Consider the following 15,147-nt stretch of genomic DNA (forward strand, 5'->3'; position numbering starts at 1 on the left):
GTACTCAAGTTATTCAACATCATATTACGTTCAGGCTGTTTTCCCGATATCTGGTGCCAAGGACTCATCTCTCCCACATACAAAAGTGGAAACAAATCAGACCCAAATAACTACCGCGGCATCTGTGTCAACAGTTGTCTAGGGAAGTTATTCTGCAGTATTCTAAATAGTAGATTACTGGATTTTCTTAACAAACATAAGATCCTTAGAAAAAATCAAATAGGCTTTCTTCCAAAACACCGCACCACCGACCATATCTATACCCTTCACACTCTCATTGAAAAGCATGTACACCAAACATAAAATGGGAAAATATTCGCTTGTTTCATTGACTTCAAGAAAGCCTTTGACTCTATCTGGCACGAAGGGCTCTATTACAAACTTCTTCAGTGTGGAATAGGGGGCAAAGTCTATGACCTTATTAAATCGATGTATCTGAAAAATAAATGCGGTGTCAAAATTGGAGACAAACGCACCTGTTTCTTCACCCAGAGAAGAGGCGTCCGGCAGGGCTGCAATTTGAGCCCGACCCTGTTCAACATATACATAAATGAACTAGCAGACATGCTGGAGCAAAGCGAGTCACCGGGTCTATGTCTCCTGGATGGAGAAGTGAAATCCCTGTTCTATGCGGACGACCTGGTTCTGCTGCCTCCCACAGAACAGGGATTACAGCAACAACTAGACCTACTCGACAAATACTGCCAAAATTGGGCCCTAACAGTAAATCTAAAGAAAACCAACATCATGATTTTTCAAAAAAGGCCCAAGTGTCAGGAAAACAAATACCAGTTTACTCTCAGTGATACCATCATAGGACACACTATGAGCTACACTTACCTTGGTCTAACCATTACAGCATCAGGGAGCTTCAGCATAGCAGTGAATGCATTAAAAGAAAAAGCCCGAAGAGCCCTATATGCAATAAAAAGAAAATTCTACAACATCCAAATCCCAATCAAAATCTGGCTAAAAATATTTGACAGCGTAATCCTGCCGATTGCGCTGTACGGTAGTGAAGTATGGGGCCCGCTCAATCACCATAGCTACACTAAATGGGAAAAACACACAATAGAAGCCCTACATGCAGAATTTTGCTGAAGCATCCTTCGCACCCAAAGGAAAACACCAACAAATGCATGCAGAGCCGAACTAGGCAGATACCCACTGATAATAAACATCCAAAAACGAGCACTAAACTTCCTAAATCACCTCAAATCTAGCTCCCCAGACACCCTTCATTTTAAAGCCTTCCAGACCCAAGAACTAAACCCAGAAAAGAGTCCCCTGAGTCAGCTGCTACTGAAACTAAGTAGTCCTACTCAGCCGGACCCTGACCAGTCCCAGACCAACACTGCCGTCCAAACACCAATCCGAGTGAACCAAATCATTAAACAAAGCAAAGGAACCTACCTGGAACATTGGAACAAAATAACCAAAAGCCAAAGCAGATTAGAATGTTACCGGGCCCTAAAAAGAGAATATAAACTGGCAGACTATCTCTCGACCATCAGAGACACAAAACAGAGACAGACCCTCACCAGGTACAGACTAAGCGACCACCAACTGGCAATTGAAAAAGGAAGATACAAGAAATCCTGGCAGCCTAGAGAGAATAGAATATGTGATCAATGTCTGGCCGGCGAGGTTGAGACAGAGATGCATTTCCTCCTAAAATGCGAAAAATTCAACACATCAAGAAACATATTATTTGACAAGCTCAGCCAAACAACCCCAGATTTCAAGGAATTGGATGACCTGTCAAAATTAAGATTAGTCCTGGGAGAAGGAGACAGACCATACCTTGGTGCCAAATATGTAACAACATGTCACAACCTGAGGACTGTTTAAAATTAATACTGAATGTACCCACTGATGTACAAAGACTGTTTAAATTAATATTGTTTAAAGTATTATTGTATGTACCCAACGATGGTCAGAATTGTTTGACACCTACAGAATGTTGGAAAACTGTACTTTTTGTTAGGTAAGCTTTGGCAATATGGTTCCCTGTAAACTTTCATGCCAATAAAGCATTTGAATTGAATTGAATTGAATTGAGAGAGAGTGGGGGAAGAGAGAGAGAGAGAGTGGGGGAAGAGAGAGAGAGAGTGGGGGAAGAGAGAGAGAGAGTGGGGGAAGAGAGAGAGAGAGAGTGGGGGAAGAGAGAGAGAGAGTGGGGGAAGAGAGAGAGAGAGAGTGGGGAAGAGAGAGCGAGAGAGTGGGGGAAGAGAGCGAGAGAGTGGGGGAAGAGAGCGAGAGAGTGGGGGAAGTGAGCGAGAGAGTGGGGGAAGAGAGAGAGGAAGAGAGAGAGAGAGAGTGGGGGATGAGAGAGAGAGTGGGGGAAGAGAGAGAGAGACTGGGGGAGAGAGAGAGAGAGTTGGGAGAGAGAGAGAGTGGGGGAAGAGAGAGAGAGAGAGTGGGGGAAGAGAGAGAGAGGGGGAAGAGAGAGAGAGAGCGAGGGGGAAGAGAGAGAGAGAGAGTGGGGGAAGAGAGAGTGGGGGAAGAGAGAGAGAGAGTGGGGGAAGAGAGAGAGTGGGGGAAGAGAGAGAGAGTGGGGGGAGAGAGTGGGGGAAGAGAGAGTGGGGGAAGAGAGAGAGAGAGAGTGGGGGATGAGAGAGAGAGAGAGTGGGGGAAGAGAGAGAGAGAGTGGGGGAAGAGAGAGAGAGAGAGTGGGGGAAGAGAGAGAGAGTGGGGGAAGAGAGAGAGAGAGTGGGGGAAGAGAGAGAGAGAGTGGGGGAAGAGAGAGAGAGAGTGGGGGAAGAGAGAGAGAGAGAGAGTGGGGGAAGAGAGAGAGAGGGGGAAGAGAGAGAGAGAGTGGGGGAAGAGAGAGAGAGAGAGTGGGGGAAGAGAGAGAGAGTGGGGGAAGAGAGAGAGAGAGTGGGGGAAGAGAGAGAGAGAGAGAGTGGGGGAAGAGAGAGAGAGAGAGTGGGGGAAGAGAGAGAGAGTGGGGGAAGAGAGAGAGAGAGAGTGGCACACTATGTTACAGCTTGCCATAAACAGAGAGAGAGAGAGTGGGGGGAGAGAGAGAGTGTGGGGGAAGAGAGATAGAGATTGGGGGAAAAGAGAGAGAGAGAGTGAGTGACTCAGTGAAGTAACTACTGACACTACTGACAATAACCAGCCCCAGGACAGTGACATCGTAGCACAGAGAATTCGACCCAACACAATTGTCACTAAGCAAAAGGAAAAATATCTATCATATTGGGCAGAAACAACAAAAACCAAAAACAAACTCAATTGCTACTTGGCCCTAAATAGACAATACAACATGGCTGAATACCTGACCATGGTAAAGGATAGCAAACTGAGAAAAACCTTGACAATGTACAGACTTAGTGAACATAGCCTGGCCATCGAAAAAGGCAGACACAGACAGACCCGGCTGCCAAGAGAGGACAGGATATGCTCTCACTGCAGTCAGGGAGTGGTGGAGACCGAGATGCACTTCCTCACAGCTTGTGGAAAATATCAGGGCATCAGGGAGAATTTCTACCCAAAATTCACAAAAATATGCCCTGAATTCAGAAATTTGAATGACGACCAAAAACTCCCATACCTACGAGGGGAACAGAGAAATTGTGTAACCTTAGCGGCACACTATGTTACAGCTTGCCATAAACAGAGGGACAACCATTAAATCTAAGAAAAGAGTATATACAATTTATACGAATGTATATTTATACACTCAGGGATATATCTGTTTATACACTGTATGGATAGATCTGCGTTTATGTGTTCAACCATAAATGTTTTTCGATGCTTTGGCAACATAAGATGTACCTTATCATGCCAATAAAGCGATTTGAATTGAATTGAATTGAATTGAGTGGGGGAAGAGAGAGAGAGAGAGTGGGGGAAAAGAGAGAGAGAGTGGGGGAAGAGAGAGAGAGAGTGGGGGAAGAGAGAGAGAGAGAGTGGGGGAAGAGAGAGAGAGAGTGGGGGAGGAGAGAGAGTGGGGGAGGAGAGAGAGTGGGGGAAGAGAGAGAGAGTGGGGGAAGAGAGAGAGAGTGGGGGAAGAGAGAGAGAGTGGGGGAAGAGAGAGAGAGAGTGGGGGAAGAGAGAGAGAGTGGGGGAAGAGAGAGAGTGGAGGAAGAGAGAGAGAGAGTGGGGGAAGAGAGAGTGGAGGAAGAGAGAGAGAGTGGAGGAAGAGAGAGAGAGTGGGGGAAGAGAGAGAGAGAGTGGGGGCAGAGAGAGAGAGAGAGTGGGGGAAGAGAGAGTGGGGGAAGAGAGAGTGGGGGAAGAGAGAGAGAGTGGGGGAAGAGAGAGAGAGTGGGCAGAGAGAGAGAGAGTGGGGGCAGAGAGAGAGAGAGTGGGGGAAGAGAGAGAGAGAGTGGGGGAAGAGAGAGAGAGTGGGGGAAGAGAGAGAGAGCGTGTGGGGGAAGAGAGTGAGAGAGTGGGGGAAGAGAGAGAGAGAGTGGAGGAAGAGAGAGAGTGGAGGAAGAGAGAGAGAGAGTGGAGGAAGAGAGAGAGAGTGGGGGAAGAGAGAGAGAGAGTGGGGGAAGAGAGAGAGAGAGTGGGGGCAGAGAGAGAGTGGGGGAAGAGAGAGAGTGGGGGCAGAGAGAGAGAGTGGGGGCAGAGAGAGAGTGGGGGCAGAGAGAGAGAGAGTGGGGGAAGAGAGAGAGTGGGGGAAGAGAGAGAGAGTGGGGGAAGAGAGAGAGAGAGCGTGTGGGGGAAGAGAGAGAGAGTGTGGGGGAAGAGAGAGAGTGTGGGGGAAGAGAGAGAGAGAGTGTGGGGGAAGAGAGACAGAGAGAGTGGGGGAAGAGAGAGAGAGTGTGGGGGAAGAGAGAGAGTGTGGGGGAAGAGAGAGAGAGAGAGTGTGTGGGGGAAGAGAGAGAGAGTGTGGGGGAAGAGAGAGAGAGAGAGAGAGTGTGGGGGAAGAGAGAGAGAGAGAGTGTGTTTGGGGATAGAGAGTGGGAGCAGGGAGGCGTGCACACTAACCCAGTTCTGACGAAGTGTCCTCGGCCTGAAACGTTACCTTTGTTTCTCTATCGGCGATGCTGCCTGAGCGGAGTGTTTGCAGTATTGTCTGTTGTTTCAGGTTTCCAGCACCGCACTATTTTGCTGTTGTCTGCACACTAACCTGTCTGGCTAACCTAACTTGTGAATTGTAACCAAATCAACATTGTCCCACTTCCTAAGTCTGAGCTGACATGGTTTAATTTTGCTCTCCCCCCAGCCCATCCGGCTTAAACCGTATAATTATTTTTTAAATTTTGCTCCATGTAATGTGTAGGTTGACATTTTTTGCCAGTAAATCTCTGTCCTGTGGTACGCAGCCAGCTGCTGCGAGCATGTGGTGAGAGCGTCTGTAATTCACTTTATTTCGCGCCTGCTCTCTGGTGGGAGAGGGCTGTGGGCACCTGATTGAGCTGGGGCAGGGGGAGGAGCAGCTAACCTCTGTGAGGGAGGGTGTCCTGTAATGGCAGGTTGATTAGAGTGAGGCGGCCTGTGACTGTGACCCATGCAGTGGGGGAGGAGAGGGTGACAGTGTTGACTAAGTGTTGCCCCTGCAGTGAGCCATGTCACCACAAGCACTGTGGCCTCAGTCTCCCCATCGATGGCCAGTGATCTGCTTGTGTGTCTCATTTCCCCACAGTCACCAGGTGAAGATCAGAGCCAGTGTCGGTACAGTGCCAAGAGTTGAACCAGGACTTGAAATGTAGTGGCCAGACTGGTATTTTGCACTCCCTCACCTTCTGATGCCCTTCTCCTGGACTAAGAACAAAGGAATCCGATCTCTCTTAATTCAATAGCACTGCTCTCTGAACATGGCAATGATTGTTGACCACCTGACCCAGAATCTATTGGGTATCCACAACCGATCAGAGAACAATTTCAAGCTTTCCCCGTTACTCTGTCTTATGTCCATTAATAAATAGACATTCTTATTGTGAACACAGCTAGCTTTTGCTAGACACTTTTATTGAGCACATGTGGACTAGGTACAGGATCTGTAGAGGCATCCATCTTGACTGCTGCCTTGTGGGTAGCCTAGTGCCTCATGGGTAATGTAGTCTTAATATACATACAGCTGGGTAGTGTAGTCTTATATACATACAGCTACATACAGCTCTACGGCTCCACCTAGTGTCCACTATAGAATGACATGTTATTGATCATTACATCCCCCTTTCTTTGAGGTTTAACAAAATCAATATCAATCAACTTTCAAGAAAACAATCAAGATAATATCCGTAACACATTTGTTAGTGCTCTATAAACATAAACTTTTCAAAACAGTCAACACATTTTCAAAGCTTTACATTGTACTCAAAAGATTAAGTCTATCAGGCTTTTTTACTTCATGTGTGGATCTTCTCAACACGGGTAAGTCTGATGTGTCTTCATGAGATTGTTCTGGCGGTGAATGACAAGATGCAGTTGCGGCATTGTCATCAATCTGGTCTTGAATAGTCTCTTGTGTTTTTAGGAGGGAACGGCGGTTCCTCCTGAGAATCTGTCCTTCCTCAGTTCTAACAGTGTATGACCTTGGTCCTACTTCCTCAAGAACTGTAGCTTTCCTGTTCCATGCATCTGGATCCTCAATCCTGACAACATCATCCCTTGTCAATGGTTTTAGAGTTTTGGATGACTTGTCATAGTATGATTTCTGTTTCAGCTTTAACAGTTGAAGTCTCTGTCTCAGTTCCTCACTTTGCTGTTCTTTTGCACAGCAGGGTAGCGTGGTGCGCAACTTGCGACCCATTAGTAGTTCAGCAGGTGAAGAACCACAGTCTAAAGGTGAGGCTCGGTAGCTCAGCAGGGCGAGATAAGGATCAGACTTGCTTTCTGTCGCTTTCTTCAGTAGCTGCTTGAGAACTTGAACACCCTTCTCTGCCTTACCATTTGACTGAGCATACAAAGGACTGGATGTGATGTGCTGAAAGTCATAATGTGCTGCAAACTGTTGCCACTCCTTACAGTTGAAGCACGGACCATTGTCACTAACGGCAATCCTGGGAATTCCATGTCTGGCGAAGATGGATTTCACATGCATTATGACACTGCTTGCTGTGGTGCTGGAGAGCAGCGCCATCTCAGGATAGTTAGAATAGTAGTCAATCACTATTAGATAGTCTTTACCATTTTAAATGAAAGAGGTCCATACCAACCTTTTGCCATGGTGCTGTTGATATGTCAGCTACTATAATTGGTTCCTTTGCTTGTTTGTTTTGGTGTTTCTGACACGTCTCACATTTGCCTATCATGTTCTCAATATCCTTATTTATGCCAGGCCAATAAACAGTGTCTCTTGCTCTCCTTTTGCATTTTTCAATTCCGAGGTGTCCCTCATGAATCCTTTTGAGCATGTCTTGACGTAGAGCCTGTGGAATGACTATTCTGTTCTGTTTTAGTAATAGTCCACTTGCGACACTCAATTCTGATCTTATGTGAAAATATTTTGGACAGGAACCTTTTGGCCAACCATGATGAATGTTCTCTATTACTGTTTGTAATACTGTATCTTTTACTGTTTCTTCTGCTATTTGCTTTGATTTTGTGTCTGACACGGGCAGCGCAGCAGTGACCATACTCACATGAACATCCACGTCTTCTTCAGTAGAGCTTACATGACTCATTGTGGGTGCTCGGGATAGTGCATCTGCTAACACTATGTATTTGCCTGGTGTGTAGATCAGTTCAAAGTCATATCTTTGCAGCTTCATCATGAGTCGTTGAATCCTTGGAGACATCTCATTCAGGTTTTTTTTTATGATGGCAACCAGAGGGCTGTGGTCTGTCTCAACTGTGAAGGTGGGAAGTCCATATATGTAGCCATGAAACTTTTCTAGTCCAACTACCAAGCCTAGACATTCCTTTTCAATCTGGGCGTATCGACACTCAGTATCAGTCATAGACCTGGAGGCATAGGCAACAGGCTTCCAATCTTCACCCTCTGCTTGTAGCAAGACCGCACCTAGGCCATCTTTTGATTCATCCGTTGACACTTTGATTCTTTTTGTTGGGTCAAAGAAGGTGAGTACAGGTGTGGTTGTCAGCACTGTTTTGAGGTTTATGCACTCTTGTTCATGTCTTTCTGTCCATGCAAACTCATTTGTTTTATGTAGCAGGTCTCGCAGACAGGCTGTCTTGGCTGACAAGTTAGGAATGAACTTTCCAATGAAGTTGATCATCCCCATGATGCGTAGCACTCCTTTTTTGTCAATGGGTCGGGGCATTTTAAGTATGGCGTTTACTTTTTCCATATCTGGCTCTATTCCTTTACCAGATAGATTATCTCCTAGGAAAGTGACTTCCTGGACGCCAAACTGACACTTGGCTTTGTTGAGCTTCAGTCCATTCCGGCGTATGCTCTGTAGCACTTTAGTCAGTCTCTCATTGTGTTCTTTCAGTGTGGAGCCCCAGATGATGATGTCATCAACATAGACCCGAACTCCTTCCAGACCTTCAATTATGTGTTCCATCGCTCTATGAAAGATTTCAGATGCAGATGTTATCCCGAAAGGCATTCTGAGGAAACAATACCTGCCAAATGGTGTGTTGAAGGTACAGTATTTGGTGCTCTCTTCATCCAGTTTTAGTTGCCAAAATCCTTGTGAGGCATCGAGCTTTGTAAAGTATCTGGCACCTGACATTTCACTGGTGATTTCTTCTCGCTTGGGAATCTGGTAGTGTTCACGTTTTATGTTTGCATTTAAGTCCTTTGGATCCATGCATATTCTTAGATCATTGTTCTTTTTCTTTACACATACCACGGAGTTAACCCAGTCTGTTGGCTCTTCGACTTTCCTGATGACTCCTAGTGTGGTCATTCTGTCCAGTTCATTCTTGAGCCGGTCATGCAGGGGTGCTGGAACTCTTCGTGGAGCATGTACCACTGGCTGAGCATCCTCCTTTAGCTGGATCTTGTAAGTGAATGGTAGAACTCCAAATCCTTTGAACACATCCTGGAAATTATTCACTACAGAATCCACCGAGTCATCTGGTCTGCTTATGGCACAGTTTATACGGTAGACTCTCTTGACCAGTTCTAAGTCCTCACAAGCTTTGTCACCCAGTAGTGAATCAAGTCTTTCAGCCACAACAGAAAACATGAGATGATGCACTTTGTCTTTGACTGTCACTTTAAGCCTTCATACACCTAAGCTATCTATGTTCTGTCCATTATAGTCCTTCAGTAGTACTGACTTTTTCTGTATTTTGGGCTTTTCTTTCATATTGTTAATGTCACTCATACTGATTAAGTTTGCTTTTGCCCCAGTGTCTAGTTTCAAGGTAGCTAATGCTCCATTTACCTGCAGTGGGATCATCCATTTGTCCACTTTTACTGCATTAACTTTATGTTCAGCATTGTCCATTTCTGAGGGCTGCACATTTTCTGTATCCTTTTTGATATTGTCACATGACACCATTCCTACAAAAAATGTCTCACTTAAATCAGTGTCCTCAATTACATTAACTCGTTGCCCTTTCTTAGTTTGTACTTTTGAAAAGCATTGTTTGGCAAAGTGATTGTTTCCATTACACTTTGTGCACATTTTTCCAAACGCTGGGCATTGTCTTAACTGGTGTTTGTAACCACAGCGTTTACAATTAAAAATTTCATCCTCCAATTGCTTTTCATTTCTGTTCTGCCCACGTTTCTTCCCCTTGTAGGACACAGCACCGACAGCAGCATTATCACTCATTATAATCGCATCATTATTTATTTCACTGAAAGTCTTCGCGTGCTTTCGAGCTAGCTCGCTGGCTTGGCATATTTTCACTGCATTTTCCAAATTTAGTTTGGTTTCTCTTAACAGACGTTCCCTGACTTTTTTATCATGAATACCAAACACAATCTGGTCACGAATCATGGATGATTTCAACTCAGAGAAATTACATGTCCGTGCTTTCAGTTTCAGATCAGTTATAAAGCTATCAAAAGTCTCATTTTGCTGCTGTGTCCTTGAACAGAACATGTATCTTTCATAGGTCTCATTCTTTTTGGGAGAGGAATGTGCATCAAATTTTTTTAGCATATCTTCAAATTTTTCTCTGTTCTCCTCTGGATTAAATACAAATGTATTAAATACCTCTATCGCCTGTGGGCCTGCAACCGTAAGCAGCAACGCTATCTTCCTTGCGTCTGGCTTCATACCGAATCCGATGGCTGCAATGTAGAGTTCGAATTGTTGTTTAAGAGTCTGCCAATTGTAGTCGATATTTCCTGTGAGTTTCAAATGCTCTGGTGGCTTCAAATTCTCCATGTCGCTTTTCACAATTTTCAGCAGATCTTCACCATCCTGGTACCATCTTATGTTCATTAATAAATAGACATTCTTATTATGAACACAGCTAGCTTTTGCTAGACATTTTTATTGAGCACATGTGGACTAGGTACAGTATCTGTAGAGGCATCCATCTTGACTGCTGCCTTGTGGGTAGCCTAGTGCCTCATGGGTAATGTAGTCTTAATATACATACAGCTGGGTAGTGTAGTCTTATCTACATACAGCTCTACACAGCTCTATGGCTCCACCTAGTGTCCACTATAGAATGACATGTTATTGATCATTACACTCTGTGGGTAAGGAAAGTGGTAAATCCGAGAATAGAAATACCTGGCCTGTGTTGAGTGCACTGAGCCCTGTCAGAGCAGCAGTAGGAGTGTTGTAATTAGCCTCAGCACCTGCAGGTTGGGGAGGAGTGGGGGGGGGGGGTCGGCACCAAAGAGTCCGTCCTGCATCTAATGGTTGTCCAGTGACGACTTGTTGGACAGTGCTCATCTGTGGATGTCGTGTGAGGACTGGCCTGTCTGGGCTGTGATGCCCCTACAGTGGAATAGTCTGCCGACTGTCTCAGCTTGCATGTGACGAATGACCGCTGAAGGGTGGTCAGCACTGGTGCAGACATTCCCCTGCCTTCAGAGGGGTGGAAGTGTGGGGGAAGATGGACAAAGCATTTTGAACCAAGTATCCCTTCTCCCCCTGTAATAATAGTCTTTAAGGTAATGGGGGTGGGGTGGGGAAGGGAGAGTTGGTTAAAGAGGAGAAAGTGCCTCTTTGTTTGAAGTTTTGCTGAGCAGTTTTTTTTCAAATGTGCTGTTTGAGTGTAGTAAAACTGAGATTGAATCAGATAATCATTGTACCTCTGCTATCTCCAATCACGTTGAGCAAACATATCCATTAGTAACTTCAAAATCGAATACATAAATAAATACAGATGGTGACTGAGAATGTCCCCAGCAATTTCCTTTCAAGTAATGTCTCCAGGGAACAGACTGGGAGGAGCTGACTGAGCCCAGCAATGGCAGGGAGCTGGATTAACAGAGAGGGAAAGTCAGCAGCACTGGCAGGGGGTGGGTAGTTACTGAGCCCAGTTAGTGCAGGGAGCTGGATTAACAGAGAGGGAAAGTCAGCAGCACTGGCAGGGGGTGGGTAGTTACTGAGCCCAGTTAGTGCAGGGAGCTGGATTAACAGAGAGAGAAAGTCAGCAGCACTGGCAGGGGGTGGGTAGTTACTGACCCTCAGTCAACTAGTCCTGGGACTCAGTGAAGCAACCATTAACACTACTAACAATAACCAGCCCCAGGACAGTGACATCGTAGCACAGAGAATTCGACCCAACACAATTGTCACTAAGCAAAAGGAAAAATACCTGTCATATTGGGCAGAAACAACAAAAACCCAAAACAAACTCAATTGCTACTTGGCCCTAAACAGACAATACAACATGGCTGAATACCTGACCATGGTAAAGGATAGCAAACTGAGAAAAACTTTGACAAGGTACAGACTTAGTGAACATAGCCTGGCCATCGAAAAAGGCAGACACAGACAGACCCGGCTGCCAAGAGAGGGCAGGATATGCTCTCACTGCAGTCAGGGAGTGGTGGAGACAGAGATGCACTTCCTCACAGCGTGTGGAAAATATCAGGGCATCAGGGAGAATTTCTACCAAAAATTCACACAAATATGCCCTGAATTCAGAAATTTGAATGACGACCAAAAACTCCCATACCTACTAGGAGAACAGAGAAACTGTGTAACCTTAGCGGCAGACTATGTTACAGCTTGCCATAAACAGAGGGACAACCAGTAAACCTAAGAAAAGAATATATACAAATTATACGAATGTATATTTATACACTCAGGGATATATCTGTTTATACAATGTATGAATAGATCTGCGTTTATGTGAACCATAAATGTATTTCGATGCTTTGGCAACATAAGATGTACCTTATCATGCCAATAAAGCGATTTGAATTGAATTGAATTGAATAGTGCAGGGAGCTGGATTAACATCAAGTGGAGATCCAATCAGTGGCCCTGGGTGTTTCGTGGCTAACTACACCTATTTATTCAGCTTCCTCCTGCAGGGCTCGGTAACAGCCTCATTCTGGTCATCTCACCTGACTGTTCAATCATAAAATCGCACAAAAAAAGTCTTGCCCGCACACACAAAGGGATGTTGTTGGTTTGGGGTTTTATTTTGTTCTTATGGGCTCTGTACCAGCAGTAGTCAGTGATTCCGAGTTTCACTTCTCTTTTGTAATCTTTTTAAAATTTAGTATCGAAGACTCGCTACAGTTTATCAGAGGAAAGCTCCAGGGGCTAAAGATTAGAACAGGGCCCAAATTGGTTTATTCAGCATCGAAGGCTGATTGCTCCACTTACAGGTTGAAAACTCTCTCAGACCACCTTTGACACATTGCCTTCTAGGGTACCAGTTGCCTCCTGCAGATATTAAATACTCCAGCCAGACAATGGGGTCCACCTTCTGAAAGGGACAGTGTTTTAGAAAGAACTGGCATTTATATAGCACCTTTCATGACCTCTGAATGCCCCAAAGTGCTTTACAGCCAATGAAGTACTTTTTGAATTGTATTCATTGTTGTAATTAGGAAACGCAGCAGCCAAAATTGTGCACAGCAAGCTCCCACAAACAGCAACTTCTTTCAGATCTCACCGTTTTGAAAGTCAAACAGACACGCACAACTCCCAGACCTTACTTTCAGATACATTTGCCAGTGCAGAGCCTTTTATTGGAAGAAGTTAAATGAAAAAATAATTCAAAAACATTTCATTGCTGTCTGTGAGGCCTTGCTGTGTGCAAATTGGCTGCCGTGTTTCCTACAATACAACCCTTCAAAAAGAGGAGATTGCACAACTTGTAGTGGTGAATGGGAGGCAACTGAGGCTTCCTCCTGCTTCCTTTTTGCTGCAGTTAACGGGTGTTGTACTGACTGGACTGGCTGCACTTGGGGTGTTAGCTCTTCTGCTCTTCAGGCCTTTACCTGGTCTGAACAGAGGGGCCTGTTGTAACCCTGTAGACCATGCAGCACTCTCCACAGCACAATTACTGGCCTGTGTGGGCCGTTAGTGAACCTAAACAAGTGCAACAGTTGGATCGAGTGGTGGCAGATAGGCTTGTGACATGGTCATTTAGAGATTCTGCAGGCCTATTTTAATTGGACCAACAGGGGTGGATCTGCACGTCACCTGACTGAAGTCGGTGCCATTAAAACAATACACTAACACGAGGTCCAATCAAACTGAGAGATGCTTAAAATAAAGCAACAAAGTCCCATTCCAACAACACCGTAACAACTAAATCATGATGTTATTGGCAGTGCCCATTAGGCACTCTATTCCCTGTGGGTCCCACAAGTCGTGGAAGGCCTCGAGTACTGCTGGATACTGCATGCTCCTTCTCCAAGGCCACCTCATCTAATCTCACTCTTCCTGCTTGTTCTTCATGTATCCTGTAATATTCCTTTCTTTTAAGCATAGAAACATAGAAACAGAAGATAGGAGCAGGAGTAGGCCATTCGGCCCTTCGAGCCTGCTCCGCCATTCAATGAGATCATGGCTGATCATCCAAATTCAGTACCCTGTCCTTGCCTTCTCCCCATATCCCTTGATCCCTTTAGCCTTAAGAAATATATCCAACTCTTTCTTGAATATATTTAATGAACTGGCCTCTGTGGCAGAGAATTCCACAGGTTCACCACTCTCTGGGTGAAGAAATTCCTCCTCATTTCAGTCCTAAATGGCTTACCCCTTATCCTTAGACTGTGTCCCCTGGTTCTGGACTCCCCGGCCATCATAAACATCCTTCCTGCATCTAGTCTGTCCAGACCTGACAGAATTTTATAGGTTTCGATGAGATCCCCTCTCAATCTTCTAAACTCCAGTGAGTATAAGCCCAATTATTTACTTCTCTTTCACGAGAATTTATGGACACTATTTCAGCAGTGGTTTGAGGAAGAGAATACCACATTGTAAGCACTCTGTGTAAAATACTTTTTTAACCCCCCTTTGATTTTCTTGTGATTATCTCAAGTTTGTGCCCTTGTTAAAGTCTGCCCAACCAGTAGAAATGATCCATCACCATTTATCCTGTCGTACCCTTCGCAATATCGAAGGTCACCATCTCTGCTCAACGAAAACAATTCTCAAATCCCTCTTCATAACTGTTGCCTCCCATCCCTGATAACATCTCAGTTAATCAGCTCATCACATCTTCCATTGCTGTTATATTCCTCTTATAATGGGCAGGCGAAAGTGTACTTAATGCTCCAATTGTGGCCTAAGGTACTGTATAAGTTCAACATTACCTTCTTTTGTATTCTATGCATCTGGATACAAAAGCAAAGATTTTTTTTTAACCTCCCTGTGTATTTGCGATACCACCTCTAGTGACCTCGATCGATGGCTGCCCTCCTCTATCCTCCTTGATCAACCTCTAACCATCAGCCCTTTGCTCCTGTACTCCATTTAAAGTCAATTTCTTTCCCTGTTTTTCTAGAATGTATTACTATACATTTTTTTGAAATTGAGTGGCATCGACTACCTAAAACCTTCTGTGACTGGTGAGCACTGCAGGACATAAACCGAATAATTGATTGCGACAATTGGACCTTGTAGTTCTACGCTATGCTTCCTTTAGTTTGGTTGGACCTGGTGTTAGATCATTTTTATTAGTGGTGCCCTCAGATTGAGGGGGTCCTTGTGGTGCCAATTTCTGTCCCGGTGACACTGGAGGCCCAGTGCCACACTTATTGGTCCAAATAAGTTAGGCCTGCCCATCCTGCTAGCCAATTGGCTCCTTTGGTCTTTCACAGTTTGTCCCACACTCCAATCTGCTGTCATCAGTAAACCTTGATATTGTTCCTTCAATTCCTCAAGTCCAGAT

General features: G+C 45.0%; 1 protein-coding gene across 1 annotated transcript in view; it reads left to right on the forward strand.

Annotated features, from left to right (window-relative positions):
* LOC147108506 (RNA-binding protein 38-like) overlaps positions 1–15,147 on the forward strand; it is a 99,435-nt gene that overhangs the window by 5,820 nt on the left and 78,468 nt on the right. The window lies entirely within an intron of this gene.

The sequence above is a fragment of the Somniosus microcephalus genome, chromosome 13 (genome assembly GCF_052327205.1).
Source record: "Somniosus microcephalus isolate GS21.2 chromosome 13, FLI_Smic_1.0, whole genome shotgun sequence".
Taxonomy (NCBI): Eukaryota; Metazoa; Chordata; class Chondrichthyes; order Squaliformes; family Somniosidae; genus Somniosus; species Somniosus microcephalus.